The sequence below is a fragment of the Protopterus annectens genome, chromosome 8.part0 (assembly GCF_019279795.1).
Source record: "Protopterus annectens isolate FY-2018-M chromosome 8.part0, PAN1.0, whole genome shotgun sequence".
Classification (NCBI taxonomy): Eukaryota; Metazoa; Chordata; order Ceratodontiformes; family Protopteridae; genus Protopterus; species Protopterus annectens.
Window position 1 is genome coordinate 433,549,486 of NC_056741.1, and position 20,750 is coordinate 433,570,235.

Sequence of the window (20,750 nt, forward strand, 5' to 3'; positions counted from 1 at the left end):
AGGGCTTCATGACTTTATGACGTGAAGCTGACTGTAATGCTTCTTACACAAAATTATGAAGCTTATCTTGATAGTAGCATATGACATAGAGTTGGTGGGTTGTACTGCTCATTGTCAAATAACTTTAATCAATTTCTTATAAAAAGATGCCATATCCCTCTAGATGATGCTCCTAAACTGGATTATTGCAGACATTATTGTAGGTGGTTATAGCAAGCTGATTATTTCGGTTGCATGTGCACTCCCTTCAGCATATATTCAAATATTTGATGCCCTCTTTTCATCAAGCTATAGCACCTGCTCAATGAAAATCATGTTTATTTTCCTTGTTAACTACAGCTTCAGTTGGTTGGGCTATCAAAAACTATAGCGATCAAGCCTCATGTTCCGTTTTATACAGATTATTAAGAGGCTTGCTAGACTGAATACAACAACAAGGAACCATTCACTGTTTGGCACAATCATGTGCTCACCTTCATTTACTCAGATGCTATGTGACCAATGACCTGACTCTACCTGGATATCATGTGCAAGTTTAAAAGACAGTCCTGGGTATATAATAAGTAGGGCTATTCCTGATAATAAAAAACAAAACTGCTTGAGTAACTTGATGTGACAGACTGGAGGCTGGTCTTAACAAAATGTAAATGCTATCTCTGACAACTTTCTATAAATTCTGTTAGATACGTAAACAAATTAATTCTACAAAGAATGCATCATCTGAAGTAAAAAAGTGCCATGGCTACATTCTACCTTTAAAAATGCAACTCATACTATAAGTTAATACAAGGATGATTGGAAGTCTGCAAATGACTCTTTATTTCTTAATGAATATCTAGCAATGAAAAGCATGTGAAGGTTAACAGTCAAGTCAGTTAAGTCAAATAACCTCTATACCAAACAGGCACTTTTATCTGGTCACCCACTGGAGCTCTGGAGACTGATCAAAGACATATTATTAAAATGACAACTTGGAAAAAATAAAAAAATAAAACTATTTATTCATCATATAAACAGTTCCTAGAACGTTGGTGCACAGATCTCCAGAGGGAGCTTTCAAAGACATAGCAGTATTATACAAAGGAAGGCTTAGAGTACAATGCTAAAATGGCACCTACGCCCAAAGAGTTACATTTGGTAAAGCATCTTAAGGAACATATCTGTTCACTAATGCTCATACAGCAGTAGATCACTATTTTTAATTCATTCTAACCCAAATAGCCTGATGAGGGTGACCATACTGACATGCTTTTGTCTTTCAGCTAACATTTGCCTTTTCCACAGTGAACTTTGTCTCCTAAAATGATAAGGTTATGGAGCTTCTCTCTTCTTTAAGCTGTTCTCTCTCTTCAGTCAGAGATGGAGTATTTAGAATTAATTCTTACTTTCAAAATCCCTTGAGAGAGTATCAATAAATAGTTTTTCATTGACTAACTTGAGCATAAGTTCTTTGCCATCTTCTAAACCCACTGTAATGAACTATTACTTTTTCCATCTTAAAATAGGGTCTATTTAATATATTTGAATGCTTAATTGTTCAAATCACTAAAGATCGAACTTTAGTGATCGAACAATTAAATGTTCAAATATATTAAAAATAAATATTTACAAAAAAAAAAAGAAAAATTAAAGGGTGTAAGCAGGAGGGCAAGCCCCCCTGCACCCGCCACACCCCCACTACTTAAATATACCAACTCTGAGATTGCACTTCAGTGTGCTACAGTGCGGAAATGGAAAATTTCCCATTTCCTACACTGCAAGCATTCGAATATATAAACTAGACTGCTTAAAACAGTGCCTGTGTTAGATTGCTTTAGTAAAGATTGATTTATTAGGTATAGGGACATCATTTCATATTGACTGTCTGTCAGTGTCATGTTCCTTTCATTTCAATCTAAGCTACAATTTGTAATTTGACTGACAGTACACAGTAAAAGAGATTCCAGATAGTGTTTCAGGAGAAGTATGCTTCTCTGCAGGGTTTGCTTCTATGCTGATATACAGAGCAAATGTTTTGTTTTATGCTGTTGCTGATATATTACATCATGCCATATATTGTTATAGTTTCCCCAAACTATTTTATTTTGAGTGTTTTTATAAATCATTCAATGTCATTTGAATAGAACTGATTAAGGATGCCTAAGCTACAGGAAAATCAAATGAGTTTATGCACTGGATACCATGACATTCCCTGGAACATGCATGCTTTTCTACAGTGGGGTTCATCGATCATCTGCTCAGAATTTTCAAAGCCATGCGAAAATTACAGGATATATCCCTTGAATGCCAGTTGAACCCTAGAATGGTATATTTAAATTTGTTAATGCCTAACTATGAAAATGTGTATGTTGTGTGCTTGATTTACTTCTAGAAGTCAGTATGAATATATTGTGCCTGGAGGCTAGAAACAACAAAGTTGTTTATGAAGTATGTTGACAAACTTTCAAATGTTATATCAGGTTTATGGCCTTCCACATCTATGCACCACCAACAGGCTGGTGACACATTTGCTCTACCACTTAACAGCAACACCTCCTATTGGGTAGGCACATTCAAGTCTTGTTTATGGAGCATTCTGGCAAACATCCATGTGTTATACCTAATGCACAGACTTCCACATCTGTGCATCACAGTGAAGTTCTCTGATGGTGGGAATCACTAATTGGGTGTACTAGTGGAATTACAGTGGCAATACTTCAAAGGCCTAACTGGTTTATTCCCTTGTAGCAACCTAAGTGTGAAATGTGTGATGTGCTTCTATCCTTGCACAGGACAGATTTACCAGAATTCTGCTCTCTCAAAATAAGACATGACTTTGATGTGATCGTTGACTGGCTATATTGCATGGTGCATCACTACCTTCATGACATGTATAGCTGTTTCATATAAACCTTACATAGATATGGTTGATACTGCAGAAACTGTCTGTCACACGAGTTTTGCTACATTTGCTGTGACTCCACATCAGATTTCCCTTCTACTAAAATTAGAAAAAGCATTATAGACAACACTACTAAAGAGCGCCTCCCTGTCTTAAAAAGCTGTAGTAGGAGAAGGAGGGTTCTATGGCATTTTTTGTTAATAATTTACTTCTTGCTTTGTGTCTGTAATCCTGACTTCTTTTCACCAAGAAGCAGCGATTCAAAAATATCAATAATTGATGACATTATGCCCTGAAGAAAACAAAAAAGCTCCATTGAAATCAGGAGATCAGATTGATTTTGTTGATGTTGTTTCTTTATTCTAAAACCTTGCAGTGCCATTACATTGATGTGAGCTGCATGCTTCGTAATTACCTTACACTGCACACTCTCTTTTATGAAAGAGAAGCGAAAGGCAACAATTACAGATAAAATGCTACGTTATTCTTTTCTAGTCTGCATTCAGCCCATCAAAAGACTCTTACTGATTTAGCCGTAGAAAGCCTTTGGGGGGTTTGAGGTAGTCAGAAGTTCAGGATGACTCAGATAGTTTGAGTCACCATTTAAAAGTAAACATTCATAATTTCACTCATTGCAAACTACGTAATACTGATACAAAGCTAAATTTTAAAAGACTAAATCATGTTCATATAAATTAGAAAATACTTGTGCACAGTTCAATTGTGTATGAAGTATAACATTTACATTTGTGGAATAATGCTAATATTAGTTGATGTAACTGCATAATATAATAATGTACTGTAATGTATGGGCAACAAACTATGTTGCTATATATCAACTTTGGATGCTCTCTTTATAGTTGGGTGTGTCTTTGATACATATTTTTGGCTGCTTAAAAAAAGTAAAAGAGGATAATTCTTTAAATTCCTGGCATAATCTTAACTGATGACAAAATCCTGAACACAACTTTTCTTCATCACGCAGGACAGTATTCTAAAACATTTTCTGCTTGGGGGCACTTTGAAGTTGCAAATATTAGCTAGCAATAGCAACTCCAAACATATGCTTGCATTATGTGAGTGCAAAAAGAAGCAAGGAAGCAGTCACAGCTCAGTAGTAGAGTATGCAAGATTATAAAACCACGTAGTTTCACAAAGAACTGTGAAGGAACATAAGTAAAAATTGATGAAGAACACTAGAAAATATTGGTGTAGCTGAGAAGATTGTTATTTCTTGTTGAATGCTGTAACCCAGACAAATGTGCTGATAGTTGATAGCAACTGTACCACAGCAGGTAGCCAGATGGGAACTAGGCAGGTGGGATCATGGACCGCACTTTGATAGCTCTCAGACCAGGAAACTACTTACAGATAGAATTCTACTGGATAGGGAGCTGGTGCAGGTTGTGTACAAAATGTGTGCAGCGCACATTACAACACACAGGTCATGGGGCAATCCAACCATCCTGTAAATTAAAATATGTCTGTTACTTGGTTTATTGGCATCTGTAGTCAAATTCCCAACCAAACAACCATATAGATCACATCACTTCCTCTCTCTAAAACAACTACAAACTTGCCCCATGCAAAAAATGTTTATTATCTACAAATTGTCTATGAACTGTAGTGTTAATACTACCATCATCTAATCATTTTTGAACATGCTTATTGGTTAAGGGATTAATTGTGTGTTGATTGATGTGATTATATAAAGTGTTTAGTATTAGATGGATGTGTATTACTCCTGGAAGGCTGTTTGCCGAAGCGCTAGTTTTTTTTTACAATAAATCTGTTTCTTGTGGCCAGTTGTGGATTTATTGAAAGTAAATAATTCTCTGTTGTACTCACAGTTAATTACAACCTTCAAACTACTGCACAATCCTGAAAAATTCCCATCCTTTCACTCTATCATTCAGCCTTATACTACTAAGAAGCCTCTAAATTCTACTGACAATCGTTACTCTCCATAACTAAACCTAACAACAATGTAGGATTCTCACTGTATTTACACTGCATTGCTAAAAGAAGGAACACCATCCCACTCCACATAAGAACAGTCTGCAGTATGAAAGGCTTTAAATGCCAGCTGTAGCAACACCTGATAGATAAATGGCTTTGCACCTGTTGCTGTACCACTCCTGTTTAAACTGGTACTAACATACCTATATGAATCTGTACCAAAACTTTCTGCTGCACAAAAATGAATACACAATTATCACAGCTATACCCTCTTCTATCATCTCATCTCCTTTGTTTTCCTTGTGGCTGCTCCCCTCCTTCCTTTCTTTGGGCTGCTCTAACTCATCTTATCTTCTAAATTTTGAGCAAGTCTTTATAGTAACAAATAACATAAAACCTGACAATATGACATACCGAAGATATCGCACTGCATATAACTGCCTTTGTTAAAAATTTAGTCATATACAATTTGTGTAACTGTTATTTTTAATCAAGAATGTTTTTAAATGATGTCACTGAGGTCAAGGATGTCTGAATAATGACACTGTTGCTCATGAATGAAATTGACTGTAGATGATGAAATGATGCAAATTATATCCATGATGTCAGTATAATGGACCTTTTCTCTCCAGGCCTCCTCTGAAAAAGGGCACTGCTCAGTCAGACTTTCCTGGTAAATAAATGCCAATAAATAAATAAATAGATTGAGGGCATTCCAGTGCCATATGGCTAATACCCTAAGAGTGTCCCATACTTCATCCTCTTGAACTTTAGACATTGAAATCAGGAGTCCATGAACACTAAGGCTGGCAAATATGTCGAGGTTTCAACAACACCAACAATGACTCATTCAGTCATGGAAGAATTCTGTGATGTAGAGTGCCTCCCAGGAGCACCTGGTGTCATTGGCTGTATCTGCATTGCTATAAAAACCCTTTCGTGAGGATACTGAAAGGAATATCAGCTGTAAGAATCTTGTTATGCAGCGAGATGCACAGGACCCTCACAGTTTGAATCATTTACACAATGGAAAAATGTGTTTACTTTAGACTAGGGTTCTGCAGCCCTTGTCAGCATTACACACTTGCACACGTTTCCAGTGGGAACCATCAGATGGGAAGAGCTAGATCAGTGACATCATTTTTTTCTTATTTTTTTGACAAGATTTCTTATAAACTTCAGCAGATTTTCTGACTGTAATTAATGAGAAAAACATATTTTTAACATATTATCCTGTTCAAATGTCCCGTATATAATTTCCCTTTCACCTGCAGTTTGTCTGTCTGGGGCATGAATATCTTGTAAGAGTAGAAGGCAAAATGTTTGGCATTCTGCTTAAACAAAGGGTTGTCTGATGTTGTAGAGTTTACAAGTGGACAACTCCCACTTGACCATCTAGTTGCTGCATTTTCATTTAAATGATTGTGTTAACCAAAAGCAATGTTTAATACACAAAGTCAATATGCAATGTATGCACATTATTTTCTAGTAACAGCTGATAGTCCTTGTTTACTAGAACTACTAGATCTATAGAAAAAGATGCCCTTTGCTAAAGTCGTACTTTGGATTTCTGAGTACAAGTGAAGGATGCCATCCAATATACACCTGAGAAAACTTCACAGATGGTCAATGTATGTGTAGTGCCATGCAATAGGATAATATCCAAGCCTGATGATCTCCCATTCTGGAGTGCCAGAACTCTGCCACCACAACTGCAGTCATCAGAGCAAAAACATTAACAGAACAAGGATGATGACACTGAGAAAGACACCTGGGAGGAGAAACATCAGCACTTGGAAGATGGAATGTCCAGTATGTCAAGTCACAAGTGATGTTGCAACATCTGGTACAAAAGTATATACTATAACATGCTGCATGCATACAGAATACATGAATTAAATGAACATGATGTCTACACAGTGTGTGCTTCAATGATGTGATATACTCAAAGCACACTAAACTGTACATGGTCTGACTTCCCATGGCATCAGTATGTCCCATCAATTAAACTATCTGAAGCAGATTATCTTTGGCACAACCATCATTATTTGGACATGTAATAGGCTACACTCAGCAGAGTGTTAGTAACCCAGATTCATTTGATATATCAAAATGCATCACAAAAGACATTAATGTAATCCATATATTTCTGTGTGGTCTTCCATGCTGAGCATTAAGTGGTAGTCCATGAACAGGTCTAAATCCAGATACATACAAAGCTATGTCAAACCCTGAGCTGTTGGACATGCTCCACTTAAAGAAATCCCAATCCCTCCGAGCTACATGCTCTAGGGGACCTAAACCACCAGCACAATAAACAGAACATGCTGGAGGGATATATTTCTGTCCCAGAGACTTCCCATACTCTGGAACAAACTACCTATCTATATCAAACAAAGCTCCTCATTAGCACTCTTCAAGAAAAATCTTGATGATTGGATGGGAGATAGGAAATTCACCCAGGGGATCACTTCTGTGTCTCTGCTCGACAAGGGCACAGGAAAATAATTTTCTTGGGAGGCGAAAACCAGGGTACCTTTTTGGCTAGGCTTATATAGGCCCTTGGGCCGATAGCCTAGTACCTACCTATGAACCTATGAACAGCAGTAAAGAGGTCTGGACTCCCAGTATGTGAGAGGGTTATAGAAGTGAGTGGTCTAAGCTTTGATCTTAGAGATGCCTCCATTTTGTGGTATGTGCTGGGTTACCAGGTGAACAGCTAGACTAGACACACTGGACTAAAACACTTTATCTGTCCAAAACCAGATACAATCCATGAAGTTTCAGGACCATGACTGCATACCTACCAATCATGTCTGTGATAAGCTCTCTGTGAACAAATCAAGTCTATAAAAGTATGTGCCAAGACTGTGAAAACAGCACACACCAAGTTTGTTAACTGGCATTGCTGGAACAGCCCATACAAATTCTTGCAGGAGATTAAAGACTTCCTTATTTTGTTCTTCTGCCTTTCATTACTTTACTCATAACAGTTCATTATGGTAGCTTTCAGAACCATCTTGCATAGATGAAAGCACATGAAACATAGCCAGTAAAGTATCATACTGTCAAAATAGGAAGCCATGATCTGCTAGGATATGTGTTTACTGGGCTGCATCCACAGACTTATATGCTTATAGGGGCAATCAAGAGGGCATGAGACTGGTAGAAAAGTGCCAAGGGTGTAGATAGGGGTAGAATAGAGATTAGAATATTAAATGCACTTAAAAGGACAGACTACATAAGTTTATTATGTCCTTCTGCATCAAATAAATATAAAGTAATGCAGAAGCAGCTCTCAGACCCCAAGTAACACATAGTCCTCATGTGGTTCACTGTCCACAGCCTAATCCTGTCTGCCAGCTACAGGAGGATCACTGATCCCTGAAGGGTTATGCTACACTGAGAAGGTATCAACTGCAATCCCATCACGGTATTGTACAAACAACACCATGGTGCTGGCCACAGCATACTGCAGGTCTGTAAAAGTGACGCCATCAGATGCTTCTAACAGGCTCTCTTTCTCAGTGGTTGTCAGCCATGTACTCATAACATCATACATAGGTAAGGACAATGTCAGCATTTCCACATGACTATTGTTCTCTGCATCTGCTGAAGACCTAGCCACACTGTCAGTATCAACAACTAATGAATGGTGCTACCTTATCTGTATTACATGTGCCATGAACTACTGCCATACTCTTCATACATGGCTTTGAATTATCCTATTTATTTTAATACATCACAATGCAGCATTTATGCAAATAGGTCACTGATTTGCTTAAAATGAATTCACTGTCATCCTGTTTAAAACCACATGCTATTGAAACCAATCAAATGCTTGCTGCCATCTCTGGACTTTCATAAGTCATAATAATTCATAAAAAACCCCATAAATCTCATTTATTCATATTTGTATGGAAATGACTTACTATCAGAAATTTAGAAATTGTTAATCTCTGCTATGTATGCTCAATTGTATTCCTAATATGTATGATGTTATGTTTTCTTATATGTTGCCATTTTGTCTCCTTTGTACTGTTCTGGTATTCGGAGCTTTTCTCCCTGGGCCTCCGCTGAAAATGGACCTACGTCCAGTCGGACCTTCCTGGTAAACAAATGTAAAATAAAATAAATAAAAAATAAAATAAGGGTCATAGGAAGCTCAAGACTACTGAGTTTTGCAACCATTACACCTTTCCGGTCCCCACCCTAGACTGTACCTTCTGCCTTAAGGATAGCTAGCCCAGTCAAGCCTGGGGTTAATGTATGATTTATCCATGTCAGAATCACAGCTGACTCATCTAGCACCCAGTGCTTGTCCCTCATCTGGCTCCCCACCCCTTGGCTATTCAGTTGAAGAGTAAACAAAAGGTCCACTTTCCTAGTCTGGTGCCTCCTGCCAAAATGCATTCTCCACCTATGGCTCACCCCCTCTGCTCTTCAGCTGAAGAGCAAAAATAAATAAAAAAAGATCTGCACTTCTTTAGTATGACACTCCAGCCAGATCCCTGCCCCCCCGGAGCAATAAATAAATAAATAAATAAATAAATAAATAAATATATAACTGTAGCAAGCCGAAGCAGATTTGCACACAAGAAGCACTGAAGCAATGATGTGCTTTTCTGCACTGGTACAGAAAAGAATGCAGGCACTGCACTTCTCAGTTGTGCCTCCTAACACCTTGCACATGGGAAAGCTGTCTCTTTCACCCTATCCTTGCTACATTTCTGATCCAGGTCCCATTTGAAGGAACATAGTGTATCACGCTGCTTAGTCTGCAGGAGGAGTCTACTCCAGAGGTGAAGCTTGTGATCCTCTTTGTTAAGAACCTCTGGGGTATTTCCAGCTGTTTAATATATCTTGTAAGGTGCATTATGAAAGGATCTTTTTATTCCATAATTGGAATGATCAGTGCTGAATACAATGGGAAAATAACATCTTTAGATCTGAAAAATATTCCCTTAGTGATCAGCAGCACCAAGCAGAAGGATTTCCTGGCAACTACTTCTACATAGTGATCAAAGGAGATGGAATCTATTCTATCAGCCTGATTTCCAGATCTCTAACTACATTTTCATTTTGAAGTGGGCCGATTGTTTGCCTGCCAGACACAACAATCTTGCATTTTTTAGTATTTAGCTTATGTACATTTTCAATTCCGCCAGGCATTTACAAGGGTAAGTTCCAGCTGGTGGGCTTGTGTGATACAGGGAAGATTTTACAATGAGTCCTAGTTTGTAGACATCCACAAACTTGGTTAGCCATAGATGCTGTTTTTTAGTCTGCAGGACAGAAAAGTAAATACTGAACAAAAGTAGTCCCAGCATTGAACCCCACATGACACTGCTGGCCACATTCTTGTTCACCGATGTTGCCCTGTAACCCTGACTGTGTGAGTTCTGTCTTTTAGCTAATTAATTATCCATGTTACCAGATAGGGGTCTGTTTGTAATGCATTTATTTTATAAATAATGCTAACAAGGGGGATGGTGTCAGATGTCTTGGTGAAGTGAAGGTAGGCTGTGTGTGAACAGGGTAACTACTGTCAACAGGTTGCATTACTGTTTTGAAGAAGTTTACCAGTTTCATAGAGAAGATCTACCTTTTACAAAAAATAAGTTGCTGTTGATTTAGCCTTATGTTATTTTTAATGTCTATGTTAATCAAGTTTGTTATAATGTGTTCCATGACTTTCAAATGAGATTTAACAGGCAGAAGGGCCTGTTGTTTATGGAGATGATAGCAAGACAAGCTTTATGGAAACATGACCAGTGTTTACACCATACTTCTGGGACTGAGCCTGTAGCCAGGCTAATGCTGAATTACTTAAGGAGAGATTTCACCGAAGCATGTATAGTGTCTTTGAATAAACAGTTAAATATGTTATCTAGTACCGTGGAAGAAGTGTTGACAGTCCTGGACAAAACTTTCAGTACATGTTCCAAGGTGATGATGGGGGTTTTGAGAGATAAGGGTATTGTTAGGCTTTGGATATTCATCTCGGGAGTGAAACGTGCATTAAATATATTTGCTAGTATATTGGCAATGTCCACCAGATCTGAATAGGTTTTGCCATTGGCAGAAGTTCTGTACATTGTTATTTGTTTTTTCTTAGTTTTCTAGCATAAATAATAACTGTGCTTGGCAACAGTTAACTACTGAGTTCATGGGCTGCCTTAGTAGATCTAATCATCTTTTTTAAATTCTTAGTCAAATTCGTATTATTTTCTTTTGACTTGAGGGTCTTAAGCTCTCTTGTATACTCTAATAAATAAAATCTACAATGCAAGGAATAAATTCATCTTGGTAAATACCCCGAGTGGTTAGTTTTTAAATTTCCCATTGCATTTGTATTGAGATGGCATTGACAATTATTTATGTTTATTTATTTCAGTATAAAACTCCTTTGTAAATCAATCTGCTGAGGCAATATCTAGGATGATGTTATTATAAGTGAAGTTTGAGACCTCATCATACAATTTGAGGAGATCTGTTCATTTGGAATCTTTGAATTACAATATATTGATTTCAGGGGGTTAGATAGGTTTGAAAGAAAAGACTGCAATGTTATGGCATGACTTTTTCAGAGGTGGAGTTACCAGTGGAGTTGCACATAATGACATTACATTTGTACCAGGTCAAGAATATTTTGTCCAGTAGTTGGGCTCATTACAGTCTGATCCATTGAGGTTTTTATTTATAAGATCTAAAATCTTCTGTGCAAATCTTGCTGTAGTGATATAGGTACTCCATTCAATTGATGGGTAGTTAAGATCTCCCAGAATGATGGAGCTCTTATTTATGGGGAGCTCATCCATGGCATTTGGGAACCTGACATAAATTTCTGGTGTCTTGGAAGATGTGCTGTAACAGGCAATAAACTGATAGATGATTTTGTTTAGTGTTATTTAGAGTTCAGTAAGTTCCATTTGTGAGTCTCTGGGAATCTGTCTAGAATTGATATGGCCTCTCAAAAATATGGACATGCCGCCACAGTTGCCAGTTGGTCTGAATGCATGGTAGACAGTAAACCCAGGTATGGATGGCATACTTTCAGAGTACTTAAACCATGTTTCAGCAATTACACATATATAAATGACTTCCAAATTCAAGAATCCCTCAAGTTTTGGCAGCTTATTGTTTAGACCTCTGGCACTGAGTAGAGCCACCTTAATTAGATTATGTTTTGATATTGATATGTTTGCTGTGTTGGAATGTTCATTAACTGAACTTTTCCTTAAAAAGACACCATGGGGGGCATCAATGGCTTTAGCTAGAATGTGGTATCCTTTGAACAAGAAGTGCAGACTACCCCTTGAAAAACAAGTAGACTGCCAAGCATCTCTTCTCACGCTGACACATACTGGATTTCCCAAGAATAGTACTGATTATTTGGACAGTTGTTGAAGCCAATCATCTTTTCTTTCTACCTAGCCATAATTAGTGGAGTAGTAAGGATTCTGCTCAGTATTAGTGTCTGGCTTGCATTTATGACATGCACAGAGAGCTCAGACAACTCTGTGCATCTCCATGAGGATGTTTTTGCCCCATGTAATTCATTGCTACATGCACAACTACCGTGTTGTAATTATATTTATTAGGTACAAGGATCCTAAGAGCCCTTGAAACATCTGTGATCATGGCACGTGAAAGGCATGTCATGTTCACTCTGTCTTTGTTTTGACAAATGAGTGGAGAATCTGTGTGTCTCATTATGGAGTCACCAGTCACTAAAAAAATTGTTTGTGGAGTGGTCTGGTATGCTAGAACTGAGGACCTTTGCCTAATGGTGACTCTCTGTTAAATATGAAATATTATGTAATGTGATATTTGATTTCAGTTTTTTTTCTGAGACTTAATCCTTATGGATGTAGGAGGCTTAGGTAAGGATTCTTTACAACATCTATAGGATTATATTATGTGTCATGGTTGGGTGAATAGCATGTGGTCAGTTAGTGTGATGTTCACCATATGTATTTTTTTTTTGTGAGGATGAGGCCCACATATCTCTTAAATATTTGAACCTCTTATAAACAGGGTTATTAGTGTTTAGTAAGAGTTCACTGACTGTGAGCATAAGGCAATTGCTACATTTCTTTAGAATACCTAATGCTTTGAAGATAGAAACAGAGAGACAAGTAGGCTGATCTTCTATTTTGTCAAGTTAGAAAAAACATTTGAGACTTGCGGAGTTTAAATAAAATAGAGATCTATGGTCTATTGAGATAGTTATCAGTTAAGAGGTGGGTATACTTATGTATGGATGTCTGTTTAAATAAATAAGTAACATGTTTAAATGTAACTGTAATAAGCACAGCTAATGAACATTGCATAAAAGTAGTGTTAAGGAACTCAGTAGTAGGTGTAAGCTAAGTCAAGCAACAAAGTGCCTCTAGGCACTGTTACAAGCTACCTTTAGAGTGCTAGGTGCTAGACTGTATGCATTTTGCAACTACCCATAGCTGATTGTACCTGTACATAACCAGAAACTATTTACTGATAGGATCCGGGGGAGATGATTACATTAGGAAAAGTTACAACTGAAACTGCCTGTGTGAATGAGTATGGACTGCTTATTTCAACCTCTCTACACTAAGCACAGCTTCTCACAATATAAAATAATCAGGGAAAATGAAACAACCAATGAAAAACAGCTATAGTTCTAACTAGTACTGTTGATCTTCCCCAAAAATGCAGCAATTATGGGACTCCCAAGATGGCTGCACACTGAGTAACAGCTTAATTCATCGTTCCTAGTGTGAAAAAAGAAACTCAGAAAAGAAAGCCAATTAATTTGTCTGCGATGCCCGTGCACTGGTTCAGTAATCAAGGAGCCTCAATCCTCACCACTAACACCGGTGAGGTATGTGCACACTGGGAGGATGAAAAGCACACACACAGTAAAATACAATTTCCATTAACAGCACACACACAGATCACACTCAGTCTGGGGCTTGTTTCTCCCTTTCTCTCCAGATCCCCAATAAGACTCCCCACTGACACAGCTATAGAGTGGAGTCCTTAGCCAGGGTTCCAAGCTAAGTCCTCCCAGCACTCTCTCTGTTCAACCAGTGCTTTGTGTCCCTGCCCAAGTAGCTGATACACACACTTTGAGATTCGATTTATACACAAACACACACCTGGGGAAGGCTGGCACAGGTTTACTAGCTATGTCTCTTTCTTCCAAGACCATAAGGTAGTTAGCACTGCCACCAGAACCCCTTCTTATTAGGTACTAGAAGGACCTTCCCAAAGGGTGACCAATTCCACTGTGTAATGTTACTGTTATCCACATGGAAAGTGTGACCAAACTTTTAAGGCTATTCTAGAGTGCCTGTACAGTATTACCAGATACATGCAAGTACTCTCAGAGCTTAAATATCTGTAAGCAAACCAGCCACAATTAAAATGTTTAAATATATTTAATAATAAAAGCACAATAAAATATTCATTCACTCAGTACATTGATAATAGAGTTCACAGTCACAAGAAATACTTTAAGAATATCATAGCAGGACAGTCTCACATAAATACAGAAAACATCTCTAACTAATCTTGTTATATTCCTATCTATCTCTAAGAGAAACTATGTTCTAAATAACTTACAGAGCAAGGCAAAGTGCTGGTGAGTTAACAGGTCTAGAACAAAATACAAAATGCACTCTTTCTCTCTGAGATAGTTCTTAAATTGATAATGCACATTACTGCTTAATCATCTCAGATTACATCATTCTTTTCACCTTTGCTTAGTTTCCCAGGCAACAGGAACTTAAATTTTAACATGTCTCTGTCAAAAATACATATCTCGCAGAAGCTGACAATTCTCTCTTAGAAGCTTGCATGAACTGGAAGTCGTAAAACAATTACCTTGGATACCTGTTATTACCAGACAATAGAAAGAAGCCCCTAGCCTAGACAGCCTGTCTCTTAGCTTGAAATAAGCTGACTTTATAACACATCATAAAACTCTTTACTTGTCAATTTATTTTCTTAGAGTTTTGTAAGTTAACTCTGTATATCCCAATTTCTACTATGAAACATACATTTACATAGGCATAGTGTTTATATACATTTCTGCTCTTTTCCAGCAGGGTGCACTGTGGTTACAATCTTGAAGCTCAGAACAGAACATATAGTTTTCTTACATTTTTAAGGCAAGCATGCAAATCATATTACTATTCACAAATGACATAGAATTATTTACAAAATTCTTTCTAGCTGGGCTGGCAGTGTCACATTTCTATATAAATCATATTAATATTTTCAAGTGACATATAATTATTTACAAAATTCCAGCTAGCTGGGCTGGCAGCATCTTGGTTTATCACATTGTCTTTTTGGGTAAATTTCATTTACTGGTTAGTAAGTACACTGCCTGGATGCCACCAAAGAAGAAATTTAAAGAACCTGAAAGAAAATCAAACACAAAAGGATTATTACTTATAGGTGAGGAATTCAATTTAATTTGCAACAGTAAGGATGTATCTGAGGGGCCTAGAAAGGAAAATATAACAAAAGAGTTTAGATTTGTGAAGATATTTATGAAAATATTTGTTATGGAAGATGTGAATTCAGTAGTAGGAGTTTGCAGAGAATTTAAATATTATTGCCCAAGGTACATAAACTGGGCTAGGCTAGACATAAATTATATTTCATAGGAACATGTGCATTTAATTGAAAGTTTTTATATGTATCCAATAACTATTTGAGATCATGTACTAATAATAACTAAAATAAAATACATGATAATGCAATAAAAATGAGACACTAGCACTTACTCTCCTAGCTGTTAAACAGACAGGACTTTAAGGAATGGGTAGTGGAAATTATTCAGAAGTTATTAAAGACGACAGAATTTTTTTCAGAAAATATAGCCATGAAGTGGGATAAAATGAAAGTGGAGTTTAAAATAGTGTAGAAATAATAGACAAAGAAAAAGATACATGGTTGATAAGAAGGTAAAGTATTGCAGAATCGTGCAAATCTCACAGAACAAGGATTGCAACTGCAGAATTCTAAAGAAATAAATGAGGGAGTACCTCAATAATATGCATGAGTTTAGAAAAACTGCTGTTAAGTAGCTTGCTTTGATAATAACTCCAGTGCACAAAAGCTTTTATCACAACAGCTCAGGCAACAGCAACTAGAAGGCATTGTTGTCAAGGTTAGGGAGCCTATAACAGGGAAAATAACCAGAAATCCTGTAGAGGTATTAGAAATATTTATGAAATTATATGAAAATCAGTATAAAACAGAGAAATGTGGACATCAAGAAAAAGCACAAATGGAAATGTTTATGGAAGAATTAAATACAACAAGGTTAGAGGTAGATGAGATTCAATTACTAACTTAATAGGAGGAGATGAGATAAAATGGTGATGTATAAGAAATTCTCTAGGAATAGATGTTATCCTGTGGAAGTTTTGAAACTAAGAGGGAAGTAAGTGATAAAGATATAAAATGTTTTGTTTAACAGTATATTAAAAGGTAAAGAAGCACCAACATCCAGAAAGAAAGTTGTGGTGGTTGTAATACCTAAAGATGGTAAAGGCCCATCAGATACAGCTTCACATAGGACCAAATTGATTTTAAATCATGATTACAAAGTGTTTATGTTCACAGTGGTTAAAAGAATGACAAAGGTGATGCCAAAAGTGATAGATATAGATGAATGTGGTTTTGTGGAAGGGAAGCAAACATCTGACAACTTTAATAGAATGATGATCCAGAGGGGAGCAGAATATAAGAAAATACTGCTGTTATTCATGGGTTTTGATGCAGAGAAAGCATTCAACAGAGTAATCTGAGATTATATAAGTAGGGCAATGGAAGCATTTGTATTCCTTGATAAAATATTAAGGTTGATTAGGAGGATATATGAGGTATCAGAGGTGAAAATTAAAGTGGGGGGTTCCTCTCTGATAAGTTCTGTTCAAGTACAGGAACCAGGCAGAGGTGTTTTCTTGCACAATTGCCTAGACACTGTAAGATCTTGCCAAGTTTAATTCTCGTGGCTGCCAAAAAAGTAATTACTAGAAAATGGAAATCAAAGCAAACCAACTGTACTAGAAGTAGTGAATAAAGTAACAGATAAAAGAACTGGTAGTGGGATCTTTAGAAAAGGGTACAAGTAAATTACATAGAAAAAAATGGGACTTGTGGGAACAATGAGTGCAGAATAATGTTTTGTAGGAGGAATGAGGTTTAAGGGAAGGCAGAAATTGAATGACCTATGTAATGTTTGACTGACAATGACTGTACAGAAGATTATATGTGATGTATAATGAAAAATATGTCAGTATGGTTTGTTTTCATTTATATAAATGTATGATTGCCTGTGTCATATGCGATAATTCAGTAAAGATGTTTCTTGTTTAAAATAATGCGGCAATTACCACTAGAATAACCACTTCAAACTCTAGGCGATTATCTGCTTGCTGTACCTTTGAAACGTGACCAAAACATAGAAAAATAAATGCATCAACACTGATTAATTCATTTAGCGCAAAAAAGTGCAAGCCATAAAACTACTTTAATAGCTATAACTTCAGATTCAGAGAAAACAGAGCAAAAGTGTGGAAAAAATGACAGAAACCACTAAAAACTGATTTAAATAGGTAGGCACAGCAAAGAAACCACTAGGCAAACACTGCAAACTGTAAAACAACTTCAGTTAAGAGCTGTAACTCCACATTTAAGCAAACACAGAAAAACTGCAGAAAAATCTATGATCATCGAACATCATATCATATCCAGATTTCTAGAAATATATTGGTGCGGCATTTGACTCCTCATTTAACTTACAAACATTCACAAAGTTCTTAATCAGGTCAAAATTACCCTCCAGAGTTACAAATTTCATGATGCGCATATGACACAGGCAAATAAAAAAGTGTCAGTCCCAAAATACGTAGACTAAAACAGGCAATTTCATTAAATTCTAAGACAGTAGGACTTATCATTGCATGTTAGTTAATTCTACTCACACAGTCACATCAACCAGGCATTCTTATACTTCATAGACCCAATCATTTATACTTACATCCACGTTGAGGATACTTCACAGACTAGCCTTTGCAGGTTAGAATTATTTTTTTCATATACAAAAAGCATTCAAACATTGCTGGATTTACCTGGAGAGGGCTAGGGTAGCTACAGCTTCCTTGTCAGTGCTCACCTTTCACCTGTACAGCTTTTTGTGGCACATTCTATTTTCAGTCTTCCCCTGTGCTGCACAACTTTATTTTATTTACAGCTTGGCAACATGGCTCCTGGAATTCAGTTGCACTGTGAGCATCAGTTCCCTGTCAGCTAATCATGACAGCCCAATAGCATTCTAGTAGTTATTCTTCCAAGTATAGGTCAGGCATTATGGGTGGCATAGTGAAAAGCAAAAACAGTCTTTCTTGGAATGAAATTAATGGATTTTCTGGCTGCATCATTAAATAGCTCTGAGAACAGAGCCCCTGAGAATTTTTTGAGCATGAGTTCACATAGCTAGAATATTATGTTTTACAGTTTACAATTGAATTGGAAGAGGTTGTAGTATATTGCACCTATTTATATAACTGGCTTATTTATCTTCTTTAAAGTTAACTGTTATTCTGCCTGAAAAAGAAGCTGCAGTTAGTATATTTCATGAATATTTACAAGGTAAGTAGCTTTGTGGTTCTGTGATGTGATGTTTTTTGAAGAAACTATATACTGAATGCATTCCCTAAGTATATAGGACAGGAAAATTCAATTTTGTATTCTGGTTGAGTCAAATGAATGGTCAGTGCATTTCAAGGTAGCTGATGGTTGAATACGTGGATTTTCAACTTACTGTGAAACAGTGATGATAGTAAACAGAGACATGCTTTAGGGACAGAAATGTGGTTACTCTTTTTTTCCAGATTTTGCAGAACTAATGTATGTTTGTGTGAAGCAAGTGGTCATCATTTTTTATCAGAATTAGACATTATCTTTTATCTCAAGCAGATATATGAGGTGTAGACAGTGAACAAAGTGACTATGACTGTTGGGTATCGGGTCTGTCTGTAAATAAAAGTGATTGGCCATGCAGTAATTTTCTCAATTTCAATAGTCATTATTCTGATTTTTAAAGGGATAAAGTGTATTTGCATGAAGAAAGTGGACATTATTGTTTTATCATACTTAGACATGCAAGATGTGTACTTCCCATAAAAGGGACTATAACTGCAAGGTACAAGGGCTGCATGTGAATGAAAGTGGCTGAACCTGTCATTTGTTTAGTGTTAAACCATCACTAATTTGGCATTGCAGGACTAGGGTGCGTTTCTGTGAAGTAAGTTTGAATACTTTGCTGTGGCTTCAGTTGTTTTTGTGAAACAAACTTGAAATAAATTACTGTGGATTATTTATTTTTGTCACAAACAGACATCTGATGTGTACATAGCTAACAAAGTATCTATAATTCCTGGATAAGTGACTGTCTCTGGATGAAAATGTTTGACCACAATGTTATGATCAAATTAAATGATCATTAATCTAGCCTTGCATGAAGCAATTTAGAATACTTCATTGTGGCCATTTTTTTAAAAATCATGTTCATTTGAGATATATATATATATATATAGAGCCAATAAAGTAGCTGTAATTGAAAGGTACAGAGGCTGCCTGTGGATAAAAGTGCTGCCCCTGCTGTTATTTTATGTCAGTTAAACAGTTACTGATTTGGCTAAGCAAGAGCAATATCAAACAATGTATTGTACTTGCTGAAATTCATGTAAAAATTATCATTACATGTATGTGTATGTATGTGTGTGAATGTGTGAGAGTATGTATATGGGGGGGGGGGCTGCAGTGCTTCAGATCAAAACAAGCTGACCATAATTTTCAATTTTCCTCACAGTCAAACCTCAGCATTGTACAAAATTAAAGCCCATATTTGGGTGTCTGAGCAGGATGTGTGTGAAAGTACTGATCACTGACTCAGTGGTGTAGTGAGCAGTGTTGCCATCTCACAGGGCTTGGCTGCCTTATTATGTTCTAGGATGTAGTTCCTTCTGAGTGGAGTCTGCATGTTTTCCCTGTCTCTGTGTAGGTTTTATTTGGGTTCTCTCATTTCTATCAGCACCCAAAAGACATGACATAGGCAAAATTGGATTCTTCCAATTTGCCAATAGGTAAGCATGCAATGTGAGACACTAATGTGTGTGTGTCTGTGTGTGTAGATGTGCACACGCATCTTGTAGTAGACCTGGCTTGTGAGGGGCAGTACAAACCTAAACAAAATGCAGGATCACAACACCAAAAGAATTTATTAAATAAAATAAAGCTTAACAAACAAGCAAAGCTTTCATTATATCTCCCTTTGTCAATGCATATACAAAATAACCACATTCAATAGGTTTATACTAGCCAGTGTCAGTATGTGTGTTTGCACATGTGTGTGTCTGTCTTTGTGTCTGTGTGAATATGTAAAACTACCAAGTATAACTGTGGATACATACAGTTTTGGGGGGTATATGCATAACTTTTCTATACAGCAGTAAAAATATGTTAACAAGAAATTGTGTTGCAAACATAAGACAAAAAATGCATCACTGAGCATTTAAATCTTCAGAGTTGCTGAGGACTTGATGGCCTCCCACACTGTAGTGGCATTAAGAGATTTTGTGACAGGCTTAGTAGGGAAGATTCATCTTCAACCTCTACCCTGAGCAGCACCTGATACAAAGCTGCCTCTGCTCAGAGTTTTGCACAGAAAATTGCTGCATCTTAAATGGTGGCTAGGGACAGTGTATTTATTATTTCTTTAATGTTCCTCACAATCAAACCACAAAGGTTTGCACAGAAGGTCAGTATAACTTGCCTTGGGGCAGTGTACTGTGTAGGAGTTATAATTTGGAATATATTCCTGTGATCATTATTTTTCTGTATT